Source organism: Macaca thibetana, chromosome 7 (genome assembly GCF_024542745.1).
Source record: "Macaca thibetana thibetana isolate TM-01 chromosome 7, ASM2454274v1, whole genome shotgun sequence".
In the NCBI taxonomy this organism is placed as follows: Eukaryota; Metazoa; Chordata; class Mammalia; order Primates; family Cercopithecidae; genus Macaca; species Macaca thibetana.
The window spans coordinates 33,399,730-33,421,055 of NC_065584.1; the positions used below are offsets into that span (position 1 = coordinate 33,399,730).

General features: G+C 49.8%; 1 protein-coding gene across 4 annotated transcripts in view; it reads right to left on the reverse strand.

The window, feature by feature from the left end:
• Positions 1–21,326, reverse strand: part of ISCA2 (iron-sulfur cluster assembly 2) — a 415,347-nt gene that overhangs the window by 259,751 nt on the left and 134,270 nt on the right. The window lies entirely within an intron of this gene.

The following is a 21,326-nucleotide window of genomic DNA, read 5'->3' on the forward strand; positions in this document are numbered from 1 at the left end:
CAGAGTGGCTTGGGGCTCTGGGCAGATTCTGGCAGGGACAGGTCCCTGAGGTCAGGTGGGAGGATGGGCTAAGGGCAGTGGTGAGAGACTGGGAGACCTCCTTCCCTCAACTCCTATGCAGGTTGGCAGCATCAGAGCGGCCTGGATATGGCACCTCTGTGTAAACAGTGGAACAAGGGAGAGGTAAGTGCCCCGGGCAGTGTGTGTGGTGGTAAGCCAGGAAAAGATCAGGCCAAGGTGTGCAGAGGTCGATGTGGGGGTGGGGAAAGTTCAGGGCTTGCTTCCCCAGCACAAGTACAGTGCCGAGTTCGGAAGAGCTACTCAACACATATTGGCCCAATGAATGAATGATAAACGGGTCACAAATAGGGGTCCCTGGTGGGAAAGAGGAGCGGTGATGACTGCTTTTGGAGAACAGCCATGGACATCCAAACCTCTTCCTAGAGTAAGCATGAAGCCTGCCCAACTTTCACGGGAGGACTTGATTCTTCCACCCAATTCATTCAACTAATATGTACTGAACTACTAGCTCTGAGCTAGTAGCCAGGGGTTCCATAGTAAATCAGACAAGGCAAGGGCCCTGCTATACTTCAGAGTTAATTGAGCAAACAGAATGAACAGGAAGGGATTGTTGATGTGGAGGGAGAGGAAGGAGGAAGGGGGTGAGAGGCAATTAAAAGGTGAGTTGCTTTCCCCTGCACTCCACTACATCAGCTAACTCTTCTGTGACCTTCTTGGGGCTGGGAACTATCTTATCGACCTTAAGGCTCCCCTCTCCTCCTAGCATATGGTCAGTTTTAATGTTCCTTGAATTGAAGGTACCCTATGGAGAGATAAGGACAAGGTCCGTTGCTTTGAGCAGAGATTGGAAAATCAGGCTGGGAAGATTTCATCCAGGATTTCTTTGCTAGTCAGGTGCAAACCCCCAAATGGAAAGAAACCCCCTAGCCATACCCAGCCTACTGCCAAGGTGTCTGGTACCCTCATGGCTGCCATGGGGACAGCCTGAGAGGTAAGGGGGGAGGTACCACAGGATGTGGAATCTAGGCCTTGCTAGCAGGGCTGTTGTGAGTAGGGTCTCCACCCCCATTGGTTTGGCCCATATGGCAGCTGGAATTAGGTAGGGGCATCTCATGGTGCAGGAGATATCTGGGAGAGGGATGCCTCTGCATCCCATAATAAGGCCATACCTACTGTGCACCTACATCGTCCCAGGGCCCTTACATGGTGTCATCTCTATTCCTTACAACTCCATTAGCAGCTTGGTTCCACATCCGAAAGTTGGCATAGCAATTCTTGCTTGCTAAGTACAGACTCAGTGATACACAATCTCAAGGCATTCTTCACCTTATATTCTATGGAGCTGGGTCCCAAGTAACACCACTCATGTAGACAACAATGTGAATGGTGTCCTCTGGAGTTGTGCAAAGCAGTAGACTTGCCGGGCAGAAAAGAATTTCTGTCCCCGTTTTATGGATACACAAACTTAGGTTGCCTAGGAGGTTACCTAGCTAGTAAGCATCAGAGGTCTGATGAGTCAAACTCATGAGTCTGATGTCAGAAGCTGTTCTATTTTGACTCCATCCCTCTCTCAGCCCACTCCCCATGCCAGCCTACCCTGGGAGGATGGATGAGGATGTTATGTTAATGGCATCTGTCATATCCCTGACTTATCATGACACATCCACGATGAGCCAGATGCCAGCTGATGGGCAAACGTGAGTGATGGAAAACAAGCATGTGAGTGATGAAGTCGGCTCTTGCCAGGAGATGAGGATGAAAAATCTCTTGACCAAACCCCATGTCTGAAGCTGCCAGTTCCCAATACCAGATAGACAGTCACCATCCTGCTGTAGGAGGCTGGGGACCGGGACAACCCCAGTTCCCCTGAGAAGCACCCTTACCAGAGGCTGAAGGTGAAGGGAGGACTCAGCTTCCACCTGTGGCCAGTTCCACCCTGGGAGCTGGACTCCTTGACGGACTCCTGGCTATGGGACTGTCTCTGAGCTTTTGAGGTATCATTGTTACTGCTCCACAGCTGCCCAGCTTGGGCTGGACCCAACCTTAAGACATTTGTGGCCAGGCACGGTGGCTCACGCCTGTAATCCCAGCACTTTGGGAGGCTGAGGGAGGCAGATCACTTGAGGTCAGGAGTTCAAGACCAGCCTGGCAAACATGGCGAAACCCTGTCTCTACTAAAAATACGAAAAAATTAGCCGGGCGTGGTGGCATGAAGCTCAAGTGAGAGAATCGCTTGAACCCAGGAGGCAGAGGTTGCAGTGAGCTGAGATCATGCCATTGCACTCCAGCCTGAATGACAGAGGGAGACTCTGTCTCAAAAAAAAAAAAAAAAAGACATTTGTGGACTACAGGGGTGGACCCTACAATGAAATGCAGGCCCCCAAAGCTTGGGCCAGGGGTGTGGGGAGTGAAGTGAACTCTTTCAGAGGCATTTAGCTTGGTCACACTGAGTCCAAACCTGGGTCTTCTCTGAGCTCATCATTTCTCTTCTCTCTTAACATCGATTGCTTTACCTAGAAAACAGCCTGACAATGGGGTTGTGAACATCCCTTGGTCCCTTGAGTTATCATAGAGGACAAGGGCATGGTCTCTAGAGTCAGACAGCCTGGGTTTAGACTCCCACTCTATCACTTGCTTGGTGACTTTGGGAATATTATCTAACCTCTTTGTGCCCTCTGTGCCTCAGTTTCTTCATCCATAAAATGGGAATAATAGTAGGACCCACCCCACAGAATTATCATAAAAGACCAGACATGGTGGCTCATATCACTTTGGGAGGCCAAGGTGGGTGGATCATTTGAGGTCAGGAGTTCGAGACCAGCCTGGTCAACATGGCAAAACCTGGTCTCTCCTAAAAATACAAAAATTAGCTGGGCATGGTGGTGAGCACCTGTAATCCCAGCTACTCGGGAGGCTGAGGCAGGAGAATCGCTTGAACCTGGGAGGCAGAGGTTGCAGTGAGCTGAGATTGTACCACAGCACTCCAGCCTAGGTAACAGAGTGAGACCCTGTCTCAAGAAAAAAAAAAAAAAAAAAAAAAAAAAGTGTCATGAAGATTAGAACTATCCAGCACTGCACATAGTGAATCACTCTACACTGTGAGTATACAAAAAGGCTACAAATGAAGGCTCCTATGATGTTTACTATTATTCTTACCATGCAGCAGGATACTGTACTTGGGACTGTCAGTGTGGTGAGGAAACAAAGACCTGGTCCTTGCCTTCCTGGAACATGGGCCAGTGGTGGGAGGGGTGACATATTTAAAGCACTTAGCATGGTGTCTGACCCTGGGGACTCAATACATCGTGGCTGTTACTGCTATTGTGAATGGGTGCCAGGCCCCTTGTCACCTCTAATCCACTCAACTTCTGTGAGAGGCCAGAAGTTCTGTCCCCCTTGTCACAAATAAGACACTAAAACTCTAAGAGGGCAATTAGGGAAGAGGGAGGATGTTGTCTCTACCCTTTGCTTTGGTTACTGGTCATTTGTGGCACCAGCTACAGCCAAATCATTCTCCCTTGCTAGTTGCCTCCCTGAGTCACTACCCAGCCATCAGCAACAATTTTTTGGGAGGGGTTGGAAAATGCAGGGAAGAGAAAGGATCTGTGTTTGAATCAATAATCCCATTATGAATCTGTCACCCATGAATGTGTTTTACTTTTGTAATACGCTTGTGTATTTTGGGCTTACCCTGAGGGGTAAACCTTATTTTTCTTGTGCTGGACAGTTCTCTTGAGAGAGTCTTGGGATGTGCCCTCCCCAAAGTCTTGCTCTCACCTCCTCCCGTCATCAGACATGGGACCAGATATTCGGTTCCCTTTGTTCAGTAAAGAGGCTCATGCTGGGAGGAAAACAGGAGGGATTTTGACTCACATTTAACCTACACACACTGAACATTTATTAATTCCTGGACGTTTTGCATTGTCTCAGTGAATCCTTCCAACTACCCTGAAAGGTGTGTATTATTTTTTCAAATGAGGAAGCAACTTTGGAGAGGCTGGGTGACCTCCCCAGCAATACACAGCTGCCCAGGGCCGAGCTGGAGTCCAAGTCCACTGCATTCTGATTTTCTTAAAGATGGAACCAGAGCCTCAAGCAGAGAAAGGGATCCTGGATAGAGGGAGGTGAACCCTGTCCCCAAAATGCTTGAGCTACCATGGCCCGTGGAGAATGGGAGGGAAGAAAGAAAGGCGGTCCTCAGAGGGCTTGGGAAGGGCTACCCAGGTCCAGGCTGCGGGGCATCCCCCAAACCCAGGACTGCTAAGAGCATCTCACCTCAAACACCTGGGCCTGTTTTTTTTTCTTCTAGTTTTCCAAGTGCCCAAGGAGTCACCTGTACTCTTAGAGTTTTCTTGGAGGGCCTGGAGGAGTGGGAGGGAAGGAACAGGCTCTTGGTAATGCCTCCAGCAGCCTTGTAGAAGGCCTTCTGTCAGTCATGTTCAAGGTGCCCCTTGTAGCTCAGCTGAGGGTCTCATCCCAGCAGAATATTACCTATCAGGTTTTAGCTGCCCACAGTCCCTACATCACGACTCCCTCAGCGTTACCCCTTCCTTAGCCTCTCAAGGAAAAAGCAAGACATCAGCACACATCTTTGTCTCTCCTGCCAAGTTCAGCTTCGGGCAGTGTGGAACAATGGAAAGACGCAGCCATACATGACTGTCCATCACCACCTGGCTGGCCACCTCGGGCTCTGTCTCAGGCTCCCCTTCAGGCTCAGATGGTGGGGGTGCCACCATCCTGATGCCCTGAGAGGGCATGTGTTCTGTTTCACAGCCCCCCCACGAGACTGTTGTAAGACAATCTGTTTGAGTATTTATTCCTTCAACAAATATTTATTGAGCACCTACTATGTGTCAGCTACTATTCTTGGTGGGAATACAGTGGGGTGAAAGAAAGCAAAGCCCTTGTTGTCATGGGATTTATGTTCTGCTTGTGGGGTACAGTTCACAAACAGGCAAGGACATAAGCAAGACCATTTAAGAAGGTGAAAAGTGCTAAGGAGGAAATCAAGCTGCATGAGTGACTGCAGGAGGGGCCTCTTTTGTTTGTTTGTTTGTTTTTGAGACGGAGTCTCACTCTGTTGCCCAGGCTGGAGTGCAGTAGAACAATCTCAGCTCACTGCAACCTCCGCCTCCTGGGTTCAAGCGATTCACCTGCCTCAGCCTCCCAAGTGGCTGGGATTACGGGTGTGTGCCACCACGCCCGGCTAATTGAGGGGCCTCTTTTGGATGCAGGGCAGGAGGGGCCTTTCTGAGGAGTTAGCATTTGGGCAGAGACCTGGGTGGGGAGAAGAAGCCAATCTTGGGGGGTACAGGGGCAGGGGGTGGAGTTAGAGGGTCTGCATGTGTGCATGTCCTGGGAGTCAACCACGTAGGTGTCTCTGAGGACCAGTAAGGAGGTGACGGAGGCTAGAGGGGAAGGCAGAAGAGCTCATTGGGGTTCATAAACCGGGCCTCCTGGGCCAGGGCAAGGACTTTGAATGTTATCCCCAGTGGGAGAGAGAGAAAACTATTGGTAGTTGTGAAACAGGAAGGCCAGCGAGGAGACTCACAATGTGGTCCAGGCAAGAGCCAGCAGGGGATGGCTTCAGGGTGGAGGGTGGCAGTGGAGATGGAGAGAAGAGATGGCCTTGGGATTTACACAGAAGAAATTTGAAAGTACCCAGTGATCTCCCAAGGCAGAGTATGATTCCGATAGTCTGTAGCTCAGAGGCCTTGGAACCAGAAGTCTTTTTGAAAACCACTTCCGTGTTCTCCCAACAGAGTCCCAGCAGCCCCCATGTCAGCTTCTCTGGGTCGAGGGCCCTGTAGCCTCTCTTCTGACTCCTGGAAGTTTGGCTTCCATCTCTCTGTCAAAATCAGGGTCAAAGCTAGGATCACACGATGAACAGTCGGCACCCACAGCAGCCATTACTATTAAGCTATTAAGCTGTTGTAAATGTGTGGAAAAGCAGGTGGGTGTGAGGAAGGCAGAGAGCACATGACCTTGAAGGTGTCTTCCCCCAAAGACCCAGAAAGCAGGTGGGGGCCAGGGGCCATGATCATGGGGCATCTCGTCAAGGAAAGGAAAGGGGTGTGGGCTGCAGAGGCACCACCAGGATCTGATCCCAAGAAGACATTTCCAGATTCCGTACTTATTGGCTCTCTGAGGTGTACAGCTTGGCCCTTCTATTTAAATGACCTTGGGAAAGTTACTTCATTCTTTGAACTTCCATTTTCTCAAGCAAAAAATGGGAACGTAAGGCCTACTTTAGAGGGTTGTTGTGAGGATCGCATGAAACAATGTAAAGTCTTATAATGGACAGTGATTATTTTTTGGGCTGTTCTACATTTCAATTTGATTCCTATTTAGGGAAGTTCCCCAATTTACAAGTCCTAGTGGAAGACAGAGTTTTTTGTGTGTGTTTTGTTGTTGTTGCTGGTTTTTTTTTTTTTTTTTTGAGACGGAGTCTCGCTCTGTCACCCAGGCTGGAGTGCAGTGGCCGGATCTCAGCTCACTGCAAGCTCCGCCTCCCGGGTTCATGCCATTCTCCTGCCTCAGCCTCCCGAGTAGCTGGGACTACAGGCGCCCGCCACCTCGCCCGGCTAGTTTTTTGTATTTTTTAGTAGAGATGGGGTTTCACCGTATTAACCAGGATGGTCTCGATCTCCTGACCTCGTGATCCGCCCGTCTCGGCCTCCCAAAGTGCTGGGATTACAGGCTTGAGCCACCACGCCCGGCGTTGCTGTTTTTTTTGAGACAGAGTCTCACTCGGTCACCCAGACTGGAGTGCAATGGTGCAGTCTAGGTTCACTGCAACCTCCGCCTCCTGGGTTCAAGCAATTCTCCTGCCTCAGCCTCCTGAATAGCTGGGACTATAGGCATGTGCCACCACGCCCAGCTAATTTTTGTATTTTCAGTAGAGATGGGGTTTCACCGCGTTGGCCAGGCTGGTCTCAAATCCCTGACCTTATGATCCACCTGCCTCAGCCTCCCAAAGTGCTGGGATTACAGCTGTGAGCCACTGTGCCCAGCCCAGAGTTCTTATTCTGCAATGAAACTGGAAATGCCAAACATTTGCTTTTCCAGCTTCCCTTGCAGCTAGAGTGTGGCCATGTGACCTGGGCTCCACTGGTCAGATGCAATCATCTTGGACTTTTAGCCAGAGTCAGTGACACGAGGAGCAAGAACCATAGAGAATCTTCTCTGGTAGCAGTAATGGTTGCAGCAAGATTAAGTTGCAGGGCAATAAGTTTGCAACAGAATTCCGTGCCCAGGGTTGATGGTGGCAGTAGTGGGAGCCTCGGCACTTACCTAGGGTCCAGTGAAGGTGACAGTAATCACAGTAGCTTCATCAGACTAGTACTGTGGCAAGATTTTGGGCATTGATTCTGGTCTCTACACCTACTGGTGAATCTCTGAGCTACTCAGTGTCTTTCTTCCTTCCTTCCTTTCTTTCTTTCTTTCTTTCTTTTTTTTTTTTTTTTTTGAGACGGAGTCTCGCTCTGCCGCTCAGGCTGGAGTGCAGTGGCCGGATCTCAGCTCACTGCAAGCTCCGCCTCCCAGGTTCACGCCATTCTCCTGCCTCAGCCTCCCGAGTAGCTGAGACTACAGGCGCCCGCCACGTTGCCCAGCTAGTTTTTTGTATTTTTTAGTAGAGACGGGGTTTCACCGTGTTAGCCAGGATGGTCTCGATCTCCTGACCTTGTGATCTGCCCATCTCGGCCTCCCAAAGTGCTGGGATTACAGGCTTGAGCCACCGTGCCCGGCCTCTTTCTTTGTTTTTTGAGACAGAGTCTAGCTCTGTCACCCAGGGTAGAGTGCAGTGGTGCCATCTTGGCTCACTGCAACCTCCGCCTCCCAGGTTCAAGCAATTCTCCTGCCTCAGTCTCTCAAGTAGCTGGGATTACAGGAAAGCACCACCATGTCCGGCTAATTTTTGTATTTTTAGTAGAGATGGGGTTTCACCCTATTGGCTAGGCTGGTCTCAAACTCCTGACCTCAGGTTATCTGCCCACCTCGGCCTCCTAAAATGCTGGGATTACAGGCTTGAGCCACCGCGCCTGGCCACTACTCAGTATCTTTCTAGTAAATCCCCTTTTTGGTGAAATCAGGGTTGATCATAACCCAGACTTAAAATTATTACAGGATGTGAATGTGGTACCTAACCTTACTGTCCACCACAATCTAAGCTGGGGATGTTAATTTCTCTAAATAATCTAATTTGGGCCAAATTTGAGCTGTGATTAGCATGGGATTATAAAGAGAAAGGTTTTGGAGAGAGATCTCTTTGTAAATTCTGGCTCTATGGGTATGGCTGTCATCCCAATTTCCATCCTCTCCTTCCTTCTTAGTATGAGAACCCTATTTTTTTTTCAGTGGTACTATCCCTAGATAAAAGACCACACTTCCCAGCTTCCTTCATCCTAGAAGACTCTAAGACATTTGGCACACACCATTTTTGCTCTTTTCACCTTTCTTCTGGCTTCCTTTCTGAAACACGGACATTATGGCTAGTATTCCAGCAGCCGTTTTGGATGTGAGGTGACCTTGAAGATGGAAGCCAACATTACAGCAGAAAGAAGGAAGGAGTCTGGGTGCCTAAAAACCCATGAGCCACCATATCAGCCCAGGACTGCCCCAATGAGCTCAGCGTTTAAGCCGCTGGTCTCCGATCTCTGTTACTAGAGGCCACAAGTGATTCCTCAGTGATACCATGGAGAAACTTTTGAAATCAAACATTTTGACCTGCCGGAAAATGGAAGGGTTGCTGTCATAGCAGAGATCTGGTTTGTCCCCAAGTCCTAACAGCTAGAAATCTTTCTTGGATCTGTCTCTCCTCTCCAGCCTCATAAAACTCGATACTCGCTTCATCCTCTTCTCTTCCCTGCCATCTAGATGTCCTTCTCCCATGTCTTGAGTGGTGGCCCCTAGAATAGCTTTGGCAGTGGTCTAGGTACAACCAACTTTGGCTTTGCTACTGGGAAGCTCCTTACTGGTTCGCTTTGGGTTTTTTTCCATAATGCCCAGTATTCTCTGCACAGAAAAAGCTGAGGACGGAGGCTGGACTCGACTCCGGACCAGACTGAAGACTGGCTGAAACAGAGAAGGGATTAAAGCACCCTCCCATAAGACACACCCACCAGTGCACCATGACAGTTAACCGTAGCCATGGCAACACCTAGAAGTCACCACTCTTTTTCTAGAAATTTCTGAATAACTTACTCCTTAATTTGCATGCAATTTGAAGTAGGTATAAATGTGACTGCGGACCTGCCCTGGAGCTGCTATTCTCAACACACTGCCTGTGAGTTAGTCCTGCTCTGCAGAGGCAGTCACAGAGCTGCAACACTGCCATCTCAATAAAGCTGTTTTCAGCAGGGTGCGGTGGCTCATACTTGTAATCCCAGCATTTTGGGAGGCCAAGGCAGGTGGATCGCCTGAAGTCAGGATTTCGAGACCAACCTGGCCAACATGGTGAAACCCCGTCTCTACTAAAAATACACAAATTAGCCGGGCGTGGTGGTGGGCGCCTGTAGTCCCAGCTACTCAGGAGACTGAGGCAGAGAATTGTTTGAACCTGGGAGGCGGAGGCTACAGTGAGCCGAGATCATGCCACTGCACTCCAGCCTGGGCAACAGACTGAGACTCTGTCTCAGAAAAAACAAAAACAAAAACAAAAAACCTTCCCAGGCAGAGCCCCGATTTGGGGGCTCCCTTGCCCTGCAGCAGGGTTACAGCCACAGTTCTAATCCTGCCTCTAGTACTTGTGGTGTCCTGTGGGGCGAGTCTTTTTCTCTGTCCATCAGTTCTTTCATCTGTAAAGTGGGGATAGTGATGCCTGTCCTGGCTTTCTTAGAGGGCTCTCAGAAAAGTGTTCCAAAGATGGTGAAGGATTGTGCAGATGTCTGGTCATCTGTTTCTTGTTTATAAATGATAACTCAGAGTATATCAACCATCTCATTTACAAGCTTTATTTTTTCTGTGTTATACTTGTCCACAATTGCGACTCATCTTCCTACATTTCTTATTCTTCAGTCTTTTGAAGATCCACCTGAAGATTTATTCCTGTTGACTTGGTATTCTACTCTCTGTCATTTACATATGACTAGCATTGATCTATTGAGATTTACAACTACGTCTAGCAATCTCAGCTAATGTTTATTGAGTGCTTACTATGTGCCAGGCATTTTGCTCAACGCTGTACACAGATTATCATATTTAAAACTCACAAAAAAACATCAGGTGGATGCTTCTATTTTCTCCTTTTTACAGATGAGGAAACTGAGTTACAGCATGGTTACAGTCAGGCAGCTAGTGAAGTTGTGTAGTCAGTATTTGAATTCAGGGAATGAGGTTTTGTGGCAAACAGTTTGGGGACTCTAAGGAAGCAGCAGCTGGGACACAAGCTGGGGAGTGCAAGTGGCTTATCAGGGAGGGGTGACACCAGTGAAAGGTGAAGAGGAGGAAGCAGGACTGGGCAGAAGAAGCCTCAAACTGCAGTGTACATCTGGCCGTCTCAGCCAACCTAACGGAGCTCAGAGCAAAGGCTGTCCATTAGAGGAGTTTGAGCTGGGCAGAAATGGCCAGATCCTGTGTCACTCTGGAGCTCGCTGCAGTGGAGTTCAGAGGGGCTACAGCTAGAGGCCATCTACTGACTGCACTCTTGCACCTGAATAGCAAGTTCTTTCTTAAGGGACATCCAAGCAGTATAAAGCCATAGTGTTACAGAAAAGGATCCTGATCCAGACCCCAAAAGAGTGTGAGTCCATATGGTAAAGTGAAACAAGTTTATTAAGAAAGTAAAGGAATAGGCTGGGCATGGTGGCTCATGACTGTAATCCCAGCACTTTGGGAGACTGAGGCAGGTGGATCATTTGACCCTGTTCTTTGTGTTCTAAGTGACTTCATCTCTCAGGCCATAGTTGGTTGGTTCAGGGATGGGTCCCTGACCGAGGTCTCCCCACAATTTCTTGGGATTTCTGGATTTGAGACAGATTTGGGTTTAGTCTGTTGCTGGTGTTGGAGAAGATATAACACAACAATCCTGAAATTTGTCAGCAACCACTTTTTCTGCCTCTGAAGAAAGTCCATGGCCAGAGCATCAGGATGATATGAAGGAGCTGGCCAACATGGGAGTCCCCTCTCCAGGCACTCCTTTGGCTCAAGTTCACCTTCCTGCCCTGGGCAAAGTTGCACTGTAATGCTCCAGCCTTCCCATCAGTTCATCGTGGGTTTCTGTCACTCTATCAATTAAAGAAGATCTGAACTAAGACACTCTGCCTGTTATGTTACAAATCCCATTTTAGAGAATAAGGGTCGGACAGGGTATGTAGCTTGGCTAATGCCACAGAGAAGTGAGTGGCAGAGATGAGGTTTGAGTGCAGGCCCAGGACACTGCAAAAGCCATGCTCCTTGTGGCCTTCCCCAAAAGAACTCAAATGTGGTTGGCCAACCTGTTACCTTACCAGACGCACAGTTCCCAGACTGGTGATGAGGATGCTAAAGAGCAGCAGTCTTGGTGCTGACCCTACTCCATGGCCATGTAGAAGCCTCATCTGAACTCGCCTCTTTTGGTCAAACCCATCCAGCCTCTGGAGTGAAGCCTCACCTCAGTGGTCCCCCCAAACCTCTTCTTTCCAGAGCCCCTTTGTTTTCAGCCCTGGCTGGGCCCTGGGCTTCTAGATGCCCATCCCAAGGGTCACTGCCCTCTCTATTCCAAGGCCTCAACCTGGGATGCAGCACCCTCCTGCCCCTTTCCCATGGGCTCACTGGCTTCGAACTTCTGCCTCTTCCCACAGGGTGCTTCTTGTGCATGGTTTGTCTCCTAGGCCTCCTTCTGTCCTCTCCTTCTGTCATCCTTGCCCCACTGCTAGGCCTTTCTCCTTCCCCTTCTTCCTTAGCCCCAAGGGTGCTTCCAATAATTCCAGGGGCCACCAATGGCTCAGAGCCTTCCAGGCCCCTCTACTCCATCCCACTTCTTGACCTAGGTTTACCTCTTCCCATTCCCCAGCCTGCGGGGCTCATACAAGACCCAGCCTCAGTTACTCCCAGATGCCCCTGCTACACCCAAGTTCCCTGCCAGCGGTTGGTTAGGGGCAAACACGAATTAGAAAGGCTGGGCTCAGTGGCTCATCCCTATAATTCCACTACTTTGGGAGGCCGACACAGGCCAATCACTTGAGGTCAGGAGTTCGAGACCAGCCTGGCCAACATGGTGAAGCCTCATCTCTACTAAAAATACAAAAATTAGCCAGACATGGTGGAAGGCACCTGTAATCCCAGCTACTTGGGAGGCTGAGGCAAGAGAATCATTTGAATCCAGAGCACGGAGGTTGCAGTGAGCCGAGATCATACCACTGCACTCCAGCCTGGGCAGAAAAGAAAAAAAAAAAAAAAAAGACTTAGACGAATCACCAAGATTCTGAAAAGTGCCTTGTCAGGAAAACCTCATTCCAACATACCTTTATTATTATTATACAAGTAATACATGTTCATGGTGAAAAATAAGAAAATATTGATAAATAAAAAGAAAAACATTAAAATCATCCAGAGATAACTGCCATTAATATTTTGGTTTACCTGTTGCTTGGCAGCTTTCTAAACATGTAAGTACTTGTATTCCCAAAAATGGGGAGCCAGGCGCAGTGGCTCACACCTGTAATCCCAGCTACGCGGGAGGCTGAGGCAAGAGGATCACTTGAGCCCACGAGTTTGAGACAAGCCTGGGCAGCATAGTGAGACCTTGTTTCTATTTTTTAAAAAGTGATCCTTCGGTATACTGTTTTGTAAACTTTCTTCCTCCCTGAATACATTGTAATATATCCCAAATGTCTTCTACCCCTCTCTGATACACCTTTACTAAATGTCTGTGGGTGTTCCCTGACTCAAGCTCAAGTCCTTTCCACTGAAGGCCAACAGAGCCCACCTATAGAATCACCTATTGCTCTCAATGCCTCGCCAAACCCTGGCACTGGGATGGGTCCATGGGGGGATTATGCTGGGGCCTCTGCCTCATTGCACTCAGTGACTGGCCAGGGACAGAGCACAGAAGCCTGTGGGTGGCAAAGGGCAAGACTGGGAGGTGGGGTGCAAATGGCCATGTTCTGGGGGGACTTGGGGTGGGAGAGAAGATGGCAAGGCTGGTAGGGTGGAGGTGGAGGGTCAGGGCCAAGGTCTCAGGAAAGGGGCATCTGGGAAGACTGCCCAGAACACTGTTATGAGCATGAAGACAGGCCGGCATTACTTGGCAAGGTGTTAGGGGGAGGAAGAGAGGGCTCCCGAGGAAGGCCTGTAACGTGAACAAAGGTGGCGAAAGGGCTCCCTTAACCTCTTCGCTTCTGTTTTTCCTTCTGTAAAATGGGAATCTCTTTTGAGAACCTGCTCTGCAGTGAGACTGAGAGGACCTAGGGACATGATGGAAATGAAGCATGCAGACAGGCTCTGGCGCGCTGTGCGTGCTGGGTCTTCCCGCCTTTCCTTCTTCCGGATCTCCTCCAGGCCAGGATCACCCACAAGGGCCAGGCGCGGTGGCTCACATTTGTAATCCCAGCACTTTGGGAGGCCGAGGCGGGTGTATCACCTGAGGTCAGGAATTTGAGACCAGCCTGGCCAATATGGTGAAACCCCGTTTTTACTAAAAATACAAAAAATTAGCTGGATGTGGTAGCACATGCTTGTAGTCCCAGCTACTCGGGAGGCTGATTCTCCTCCTCAGGAGGAGAATTGCTTGAACCTGGGAATCAGAGGTTGCAGTGAGCCGAGATCAAGCCATTGCACTCCAACCTGGGTGACAGAGCAAAACTCTGTCTCCAAAAAAATAAAAAAGAAAAGAAAAGATCACCCACAAGGCAGCGTGGTGTAGTGGTTAATGACACTGGCTCTTAAATTACACAGTCCTGGGCTCAATTCCCCCGTTTACCACCTGCTAGCTGTGTGACCTGGCAACTTAGCTTTCACCATGCCTCCGTTTCCCCTTTTTAATATGGGCCATGCAGGGAAAACTTCCTAGAGGAGGCAACAGGGGGCCTGAACTACGAAGCTAGAATGATCACTGACCTGCAGCAGTGAGGCCCCAGCTCCTTTGCCTGTGACCATCACCTCCCAACGCTTTTCCACCAAATCTTAGGCTTAGGATACCCCTCTGGAAAAATCCCACCCTGCCCACCATCTCCTCATGTTTTCTTTCTTTCTTTTTTTTTTTTTGAGACGGAGTCTCGCTTTGTCACCCAGGCTAGAGTGCAGTGGCCGGATCTCAGCTCACTGCAAGCTCCGCCTCCCAGGTTCACGCCATTCTCCTGCCTCAGCCTCCCACGTAGCTGGGACTACAGGCGCCCGCCACGTCGCCCGGCTAGTTTTTTGTATGTTTTAGTAGAGACGGCGTTTCACGGTGTTAGCCAGGATGGTCTCGATCTCCTGACCTCGTGATCCGCCCTTCTCGGCCTCCCAAAGTGCTGGGATTACAGGCTTGAGCCACCGCGCCCGGCCATGTTTTCTTTCTTTCTTTCTTTCTTTCTTTCTTTCTTTCTTTCTTTCTTTCTTTCTTTCTTTCTTTCTTTCTTTCTTTCTTTCTTTCTTTCTTTCTTTCTTTCTTTCTTTCTTTCTTTCTTTTTTTCTTTCTTCCTTCCTTCCTTCCTTTTTTTCTTCTTTCTTTCTTTCTTTCTTTCTTCCTTCCTTTCTTTCTTTCTTTCTTTCTTTCTTTCTTTCTTTCTTTCTTTCTTTCTTTCTTTCTTTCTTTCTTTCTTTCTTTCTTTCTGTCTTACTCTTTCTTTTCTTTCTCTCTCCTTTCTTTCTCTGTCTCTTTCTTTCTCTTTCTCTCTTTCCTTCCTTCCTTCCTCCTTCCCTCCCTTCTTTCTTTTCTTTCTTCCTTTCTTCCTTTCTTTTTTTTTTTTTTTGATGGAGTTTTGCTCTTGTTGCCCTGATTAGAGTCCAGTGGCACACTCTGGGCTCACTGCAACCTCTGCCTCCCAGGTTCAAGTGATTCTCCTACCTCAGCCTCCAAGTTGCTGGGATTACAGGCACGCGCCACCAGGCCCAGTTAATTTTTGTATTTTTAGTAGAGACAAGGCTTCACTATGTTGGCCAGGCTGGTCTTGAATTTCTGACCTCAGGTGGTCTGCCCGCCTCGGCCTCCCAAAGTGCTGGGATTACAGGCGTGGGCCACTGCGCCCGGTCATCCTCATGTTTTCTTTTAGCCATCCTGGGAAGACGTTGGGAAGAAGGTCACCCACTCTCACACAGCCACAGCCCAATTTTCTCTTGAAAATCACTACTAGAATCACCATTTGTCATAGTCCAAGGGTCAGGGAGAGAGTCTGGGGGAAGAATTTGACGAAGGTGGGCAGGAAACCCCCTCCCTCCCGTCTGAGCCCTGCTGGGGGGGAGGACTGTGGTAGGCGCAGAGGGGAGGAGGCCAACCGAATGCAGAAACCCAGCCAGGGAAAGGTTTAGCCCCACAATCCAATTCCACTTAATATCCCATAATAGAATGCTGTCAACATGAGTTTCCTGTTCAAGTGGATTTGTCAGGAAGCCTGGGGAGGTCAGAGGTGTATTCCGGCCCTCCTGGTGTGGGGGCTCCAGTAGGATATGTGTGGTGGGGGTTACTCGGGCACAAGGGCCCCCTCCTCACCCTCTCCCCTCGGCAGGCCAAACAGGCTCTCAGGAAGGGGTTTGTCACACTTGTCTGTACCGAGGCCTCATGAATCTGTGATGCCTCACAGAGGGCCCTGGAGCCTCCTGAGGGAGCATGTGTCTTCTTTGAGAAGTGTCCAGCCACCAAGGCAGAGAGCAGGTTATTCATGTGAGGGGATCCAGACCTTGAGCAGAAGGTGGGGAGGGGTTCCCAGTTCGGGGGAGGGTATGCAGGAGGAGCCACAGGGCCAAACTTGAGGCAACCTTGTGGGGCAAGGGGCTGCTTAGGGAGAACCCTGAAGATCTGGGGTGGCCTCAGCCCCCACGAGTGACAACTCAGGGGGTGACCCCACGTAGTTACTCAAACTGGCTGCTGCCTGCTCCCTCTGCCCCCCTGGCGGGCCCATTGCTAGGCGTCCTTCCTCCCAGGGACAGAGGCCCAACTTCCCTAGGGTCCTTCAGTGCTGAGCTGACTAAGAATCCTTTCAGGGGAAACTCCAGTGAGAGCTTGTGATCGAGCAGTCCCCATGGATCAGACACAGTGCTGGGCCTTCCATATGCTGCTGCCTCATCAAATTCCATGGAGCCAGGCCAGGGAGCAGCAGTGGGGGTCAAGGCTGAGGAGAAGGGCTGTGTGAGGACAGGAGCCGTTATTATCCTCATTTTCCCCAAGTAATAGGGGCTCAGGGGGTTTAAGAAATAAAACTAGGACCAGGCGTGGTGGCTGACGCCTCTAGCCTCTAATCCCAGCACTCTGGGAGGCCGAGGCCAGTGTATCACTTGAGCCCAGGAGTTTGAGACTAGCCTGGGCAACATAGCAAGATCCCATCTCTACCAAAAAAAAAAAAAAAAAAAGAGAATAGACAGGCATGGTGATGCACACCTGTAGTCCCAGCTACTCGGGAGGCTGAGGCAGGAAGATCACTTGAGCCCAGGAGTTTGAGGCTGCAGTGAGATATGATTGAGTCACTGCACACCAGCCTGGGCAACAGAGTGAGGCTCTGTCTCTAAAAAATACGCTTTAAATAAATAAATAGAAACAAATCAAGACCTCACATAGTAGGAGAGGGCACTGGGACAAGCACGAAGTTCTGTATGACCCCAAAGCCGGTGAAGGGGAGATGGGGAGATGAATGAAGACTCGGTGAGAGCCTTCAGAAACCGAGCCTGTGCCTGGGCTTGGAGAGCGGATGTTGGGTGCATCTTCCTGTAAGTATCCAGGAGGGTGTGGGGCAAAAGTTGCGAGGATGAGGTCAGGCCTTGGCTCCTCTGGGGCCTGCGGGTGGGTGAGACCAGAGGAGGGGGGAATGGGCCTGGGGCCGAGAAGGGCAGGGCTGGGCCTCCAGCTCTTTTGTGAGCCGTTTTAATTCGTGTAAATGAGGGTTTTTAATTTGTTATTCTGGGTTTTATTTCTATTACCATCTCATTTGCCTCTAAACCCTATTCTGCCCCTGCCTGGACCGAATTCCATTTGATGCATTAGGACTAATTCTCCTCCCAAAGGGTTAGATGTTTTCTCCCCACACAAAAGTCGCTTATTTTGGATAAAGAGACGATTAGATTTATCTTTAATATTTTAATGGCAGCTGGGATTAGTGGGCAAACAGCCCCGACTGGGGTTGTTCGCGGCGGATTAGGTTCTGATCAACTCTCAGATGGGGAGCCCCCACCCCCACCCCACTCCACTTTCTGTTTTCCACAAAGTGCTTTTTATTATTTTTTGTTGAAAAAAAATTCCCTTGTCTTTTGGAGCATCATAAATTCCATTTGCTGTTTTCTATTAAATCAAGTTGATTAAATTCGTTGTGACTCTTTGCACATAGATCTTTTTAATTTTAACGTCTCCAGCATAAAATCTTTAATGGTGCAATTCGAAATTGCTGCAATATACAGTACAGGCCCTGATAAAACAGATGGAAATGAGGTTCTGCCAGGGATGGGGGAGGTCCTGTCAGGAGAGGGTAGAGTTGGGAGAAGGCATGGAACTCCAGGAGAAGGCAGGGGACTGACTCCTCCTGAGGTCTAGAGAGCCCCACGTTCTCCCTCCAGCTATTTTCTAGCTTCAGGGCTTTGGTTAGGAACATTGACCCATGCTATGGAGGGCTTGCTATGTGCCTGGCACTGTGCATGCATCACCAGTCATCCTTACAAGGAGGCTCAGAGAGGTCACTTGCTCAAGGTCACATAGCAAGTTGGTGGCAGTGGTTGAGTCCAGATTGTCTTTGCCAATAGAGCCTCATCTCCCCTTTCATCAGTGAAATGGGGGTGATCAGTTCCGCCCTGGGACACAGGTGCTTGGAAAGATTGGATGAGGTCCACAAACTGCTTTGGGAACAGAGCTGTGCTCTCCTGGGGGGATAGAGGAGTGGAACTGACCCATTTGGGCCTCAGAGGCTGCGCCATCACTGGGTAGAGCTGCCTTTTGAGACCCTGGGAACCTTCGCTAACTCCAGGGTCTCGGCTCCCCCGCCCCTCAGCTCTCCAGCTCTCCAGCCCCAGCCTCGGGCTTTTTCTCCCCGTCTCTAATCCTGACCTCATCAAGTCCTGGGAAGAGGGTTGATCCACAGGAGCAAATCCCTCATTCAGAGGGGCAAAATCAGCTTAATTTGCAGCAATTTGAAGCAGGTCTTTGCCAGGATTTGAATATCAAATTATCCCACAGCCTGGGCTGGTCTGGGAGGCCTCCCCCGGCTGCAATATGGACGGATGTGCTCAGGCTTCACAAGGGAGATTGTCCTGGGAGTGACTGAGGCTGAGACTGGGGAGATGGGAGTGAGTGTCAGAGGGTAGTGGGCGAGGTGGGGGTCACCAGTCAGCCCCCGCTCCCAGAGGGCACTGCAGCAGTGACTGAGGGACAGATGGGATTTGGGGTCAAAACCTCCTGTTCATGAGACTCACCGGGGGCTCTTATCAAATGTGCAGATTCCCAGGCCCTTCCACAAACATAAGAAATCAAGATTTTCTTGACTAACAAAGTTTAGAAAAATCTGGTGCAGCTCAGTTAGCCAATCAACAAACACTTGCTGCGCACAATCTGTACTGCCTCTCATTTTGAGAGAATCAGCCTCCTCCGGTGTCCACTCCATTCATTCCCAGCCTCTGGTACTGTGGACAATATTTCCTTTGCTGTCTGCTCCATGGTGGCCCCAGAGGCCTGAGTCAGCTGCTGCAGAGAGCTCTTCAGCCTTCCCTTCCTGGTCTGGATGCCCATCTCCTCTGGCCACCCAGGCCTTTCATTCCTTTTGTGCAAGCTCAGGCCTAGCAGACATCCTCTTATGTCAGTCACACAGGCCTTGCTGCCCAGACCCGAGCCTCGGGGCTCAGACCCCTCTCCATGGGCATGTCACAGTCCATGAGCTGCGAGTGTCTTCGGGAAGGCCCGAGGTCAGTGAAACATTCTGGTCCTGCCACAGTGTTGTGTCCCTGTGGGCCCTGCAGTGTGAGAGCAGCAGCTAGGGCTGTTGGGATGGCTTTGTGCAGGCCCACTGTCCAGCCAGCACCATCAACAGAGATGAGAGCCCATGCCTGGGGAGGAAACAGACCAGTCAGTGGTCAAGTACTAAACAGTGTGACAAGCATTATAAGAACCACAAGTGCTTCCACTTAATTCTCACAAAATCCTATGGAGTAGGTACTATATACACCCATTGTATAGATGAGGAAACTGAGGCACAGAGAGATTAGTAACATGCCCCACCCAGGTCATACAGCAATAAGAGGTGGACCTGGGATGCATACCCAGGCAGTCTGACTCCAAACTGGTCCTCTTAACCACTTTGCTCTATCTCCATCTATCCATCTTTACCTAAAATTTTGTCTTTCTCTGTATTCTCCACAGCAATGACTTGCCTTATTTTTAAAGGCATAATCACAGTGTGTTTGGGAGCAAAGAAAGGAGCGCATAACCTACACTAGGGCAATCACAGAGGCTTTTTGGAGGTGATGTCTTTATTTGTTCAATGATGTGGTAGAACAACCACTGTGTGCCCAACACTGGTGATACAGAGATGAAACAGCCATGGAGCTCACAAACAGGGGGGCATGAACACCCCAGAGGCAGTGCTCAGTGCACTGATGGAGAAAACACAGGGAATTATAGAAACACTGGGGACACCCCAAAGCCCAGGAGATCAGGGCAGGCTTCCTGGAGGAGGGGCACTAGTCCCCTTCACTAGATCTAGTCATTAACCTGAGGTTCAGATGGCCCAGAGGTCCCACTGGGCACACTCACCCTTCTTCGTCTCAGCCAGTCCATCCTCCATGGACCTTCTGGGTCAACCAAGCTTGAGACCCTCTTTGACCCCCTATCCTAGACAGGCAGACCCCCTCCAGGGAGGTCTGTGTTCCCAACTGCTATGTGTTCTTAGAGGCGGGGCCTGAACAGGAACGAGACGCCTGAACCCCAGATTCTATGCCAGCAGGGTCTGGTGTAAGTCAGTAGCTGCCTTGGGAAAGTCCAGTGGTTTGATCTGAGGGTGCCTAGAATTTAGAGCAAAAAGGGACCCCAGAAGCCACCCAAACCTGTTTTGAAGGAAGCCACAGGAGATGTCCACACCCCACAGCTCAGAGGTGCTGCAAATTCCAAGCTCCCAGTGCTCTATCTTCTCTCTGGGGTGGTCTGGCCCCACCTGGCTCTCCCCCAATCTTTGTCCCCATGTCTGCCTGCCTTGCCTGATGGTGGCCAGGGTGGCCTTTCCAGAATAACGATGGTATTGGCTCAGATTAAGGGCAACTAGCTGGCTCTTGGCTTTTCATTTTTATATAACAACTAATCTCCTTCTAATCAGCCATTATTAAATTATATTCCATTTTTAATTCATTCACAGATCACCGTTGGGACAGCTGGATGGATAATTGGAGAGAGATAATTTATGTAAATGAGGAGCAGCAGAAGGTGGGGGAGAGGGAGGCCCAGGGCACCAAAGGGACCCCCCCCAGTGTCCAGGCTGCGGAGGGGCAGTGGCCTGGCTCCTCCTGGAAACGGGCGCCTGGGAATGCTGGGAGGATTGGGGGCTGCCACGGGACCTCAGGGTTCCTGACTGGTGGTTCCTGGTGTGGCCCCTCAGCATCACCTTGAACACTTCTGGCAAATGGGGAGCTCACTACTTTGGGGGTGGGGGTATCTCTCAGACATCAGCTCCCCCTTTTAGGAGCAGATCCTGAGAGGCAGAATGCCCCAGAAAATTCTGGAGTCAGAGCTGTTTTTGATTCCAACTCCACCACTGTGTGGCGTTTCCTAACCTTAGTTCCCACATCTGCAAAACGCAGGTAATGACAGTACCTACCTCATAGGGTGCTGTGAAGCTTAAGTGCCTGGCACCTTAGGAAGAGACCAAGACAAGTACATGGCAGCTCTTATCACCATTATAGGACAGTGTGTATCTTTTAAAATCTTCCTCTCTAACATCTGCCTTCTGGCCATGGAGCTTCCCTCTGGTAACACACTAAAGAAATCCACATCCTTTGCATATCTGAAGACAGCTCTACCACTGATAATAACACTCCGGAGGTTTGTGTCTCATTGTGTCCTCATAGCGTCTCATAGTGTCTCCTTGTATCCTCAGAACGATTATAGAACGTGGGGGCGATTGTGTCCATTTTACAGATGAGTATACTGTGGACCCAAGCTCTCTCCTGCCAATTCCTTCAACAAAAACGGTAACAAGCCCCAGAAGCCTGCTTAGAAAGGAACA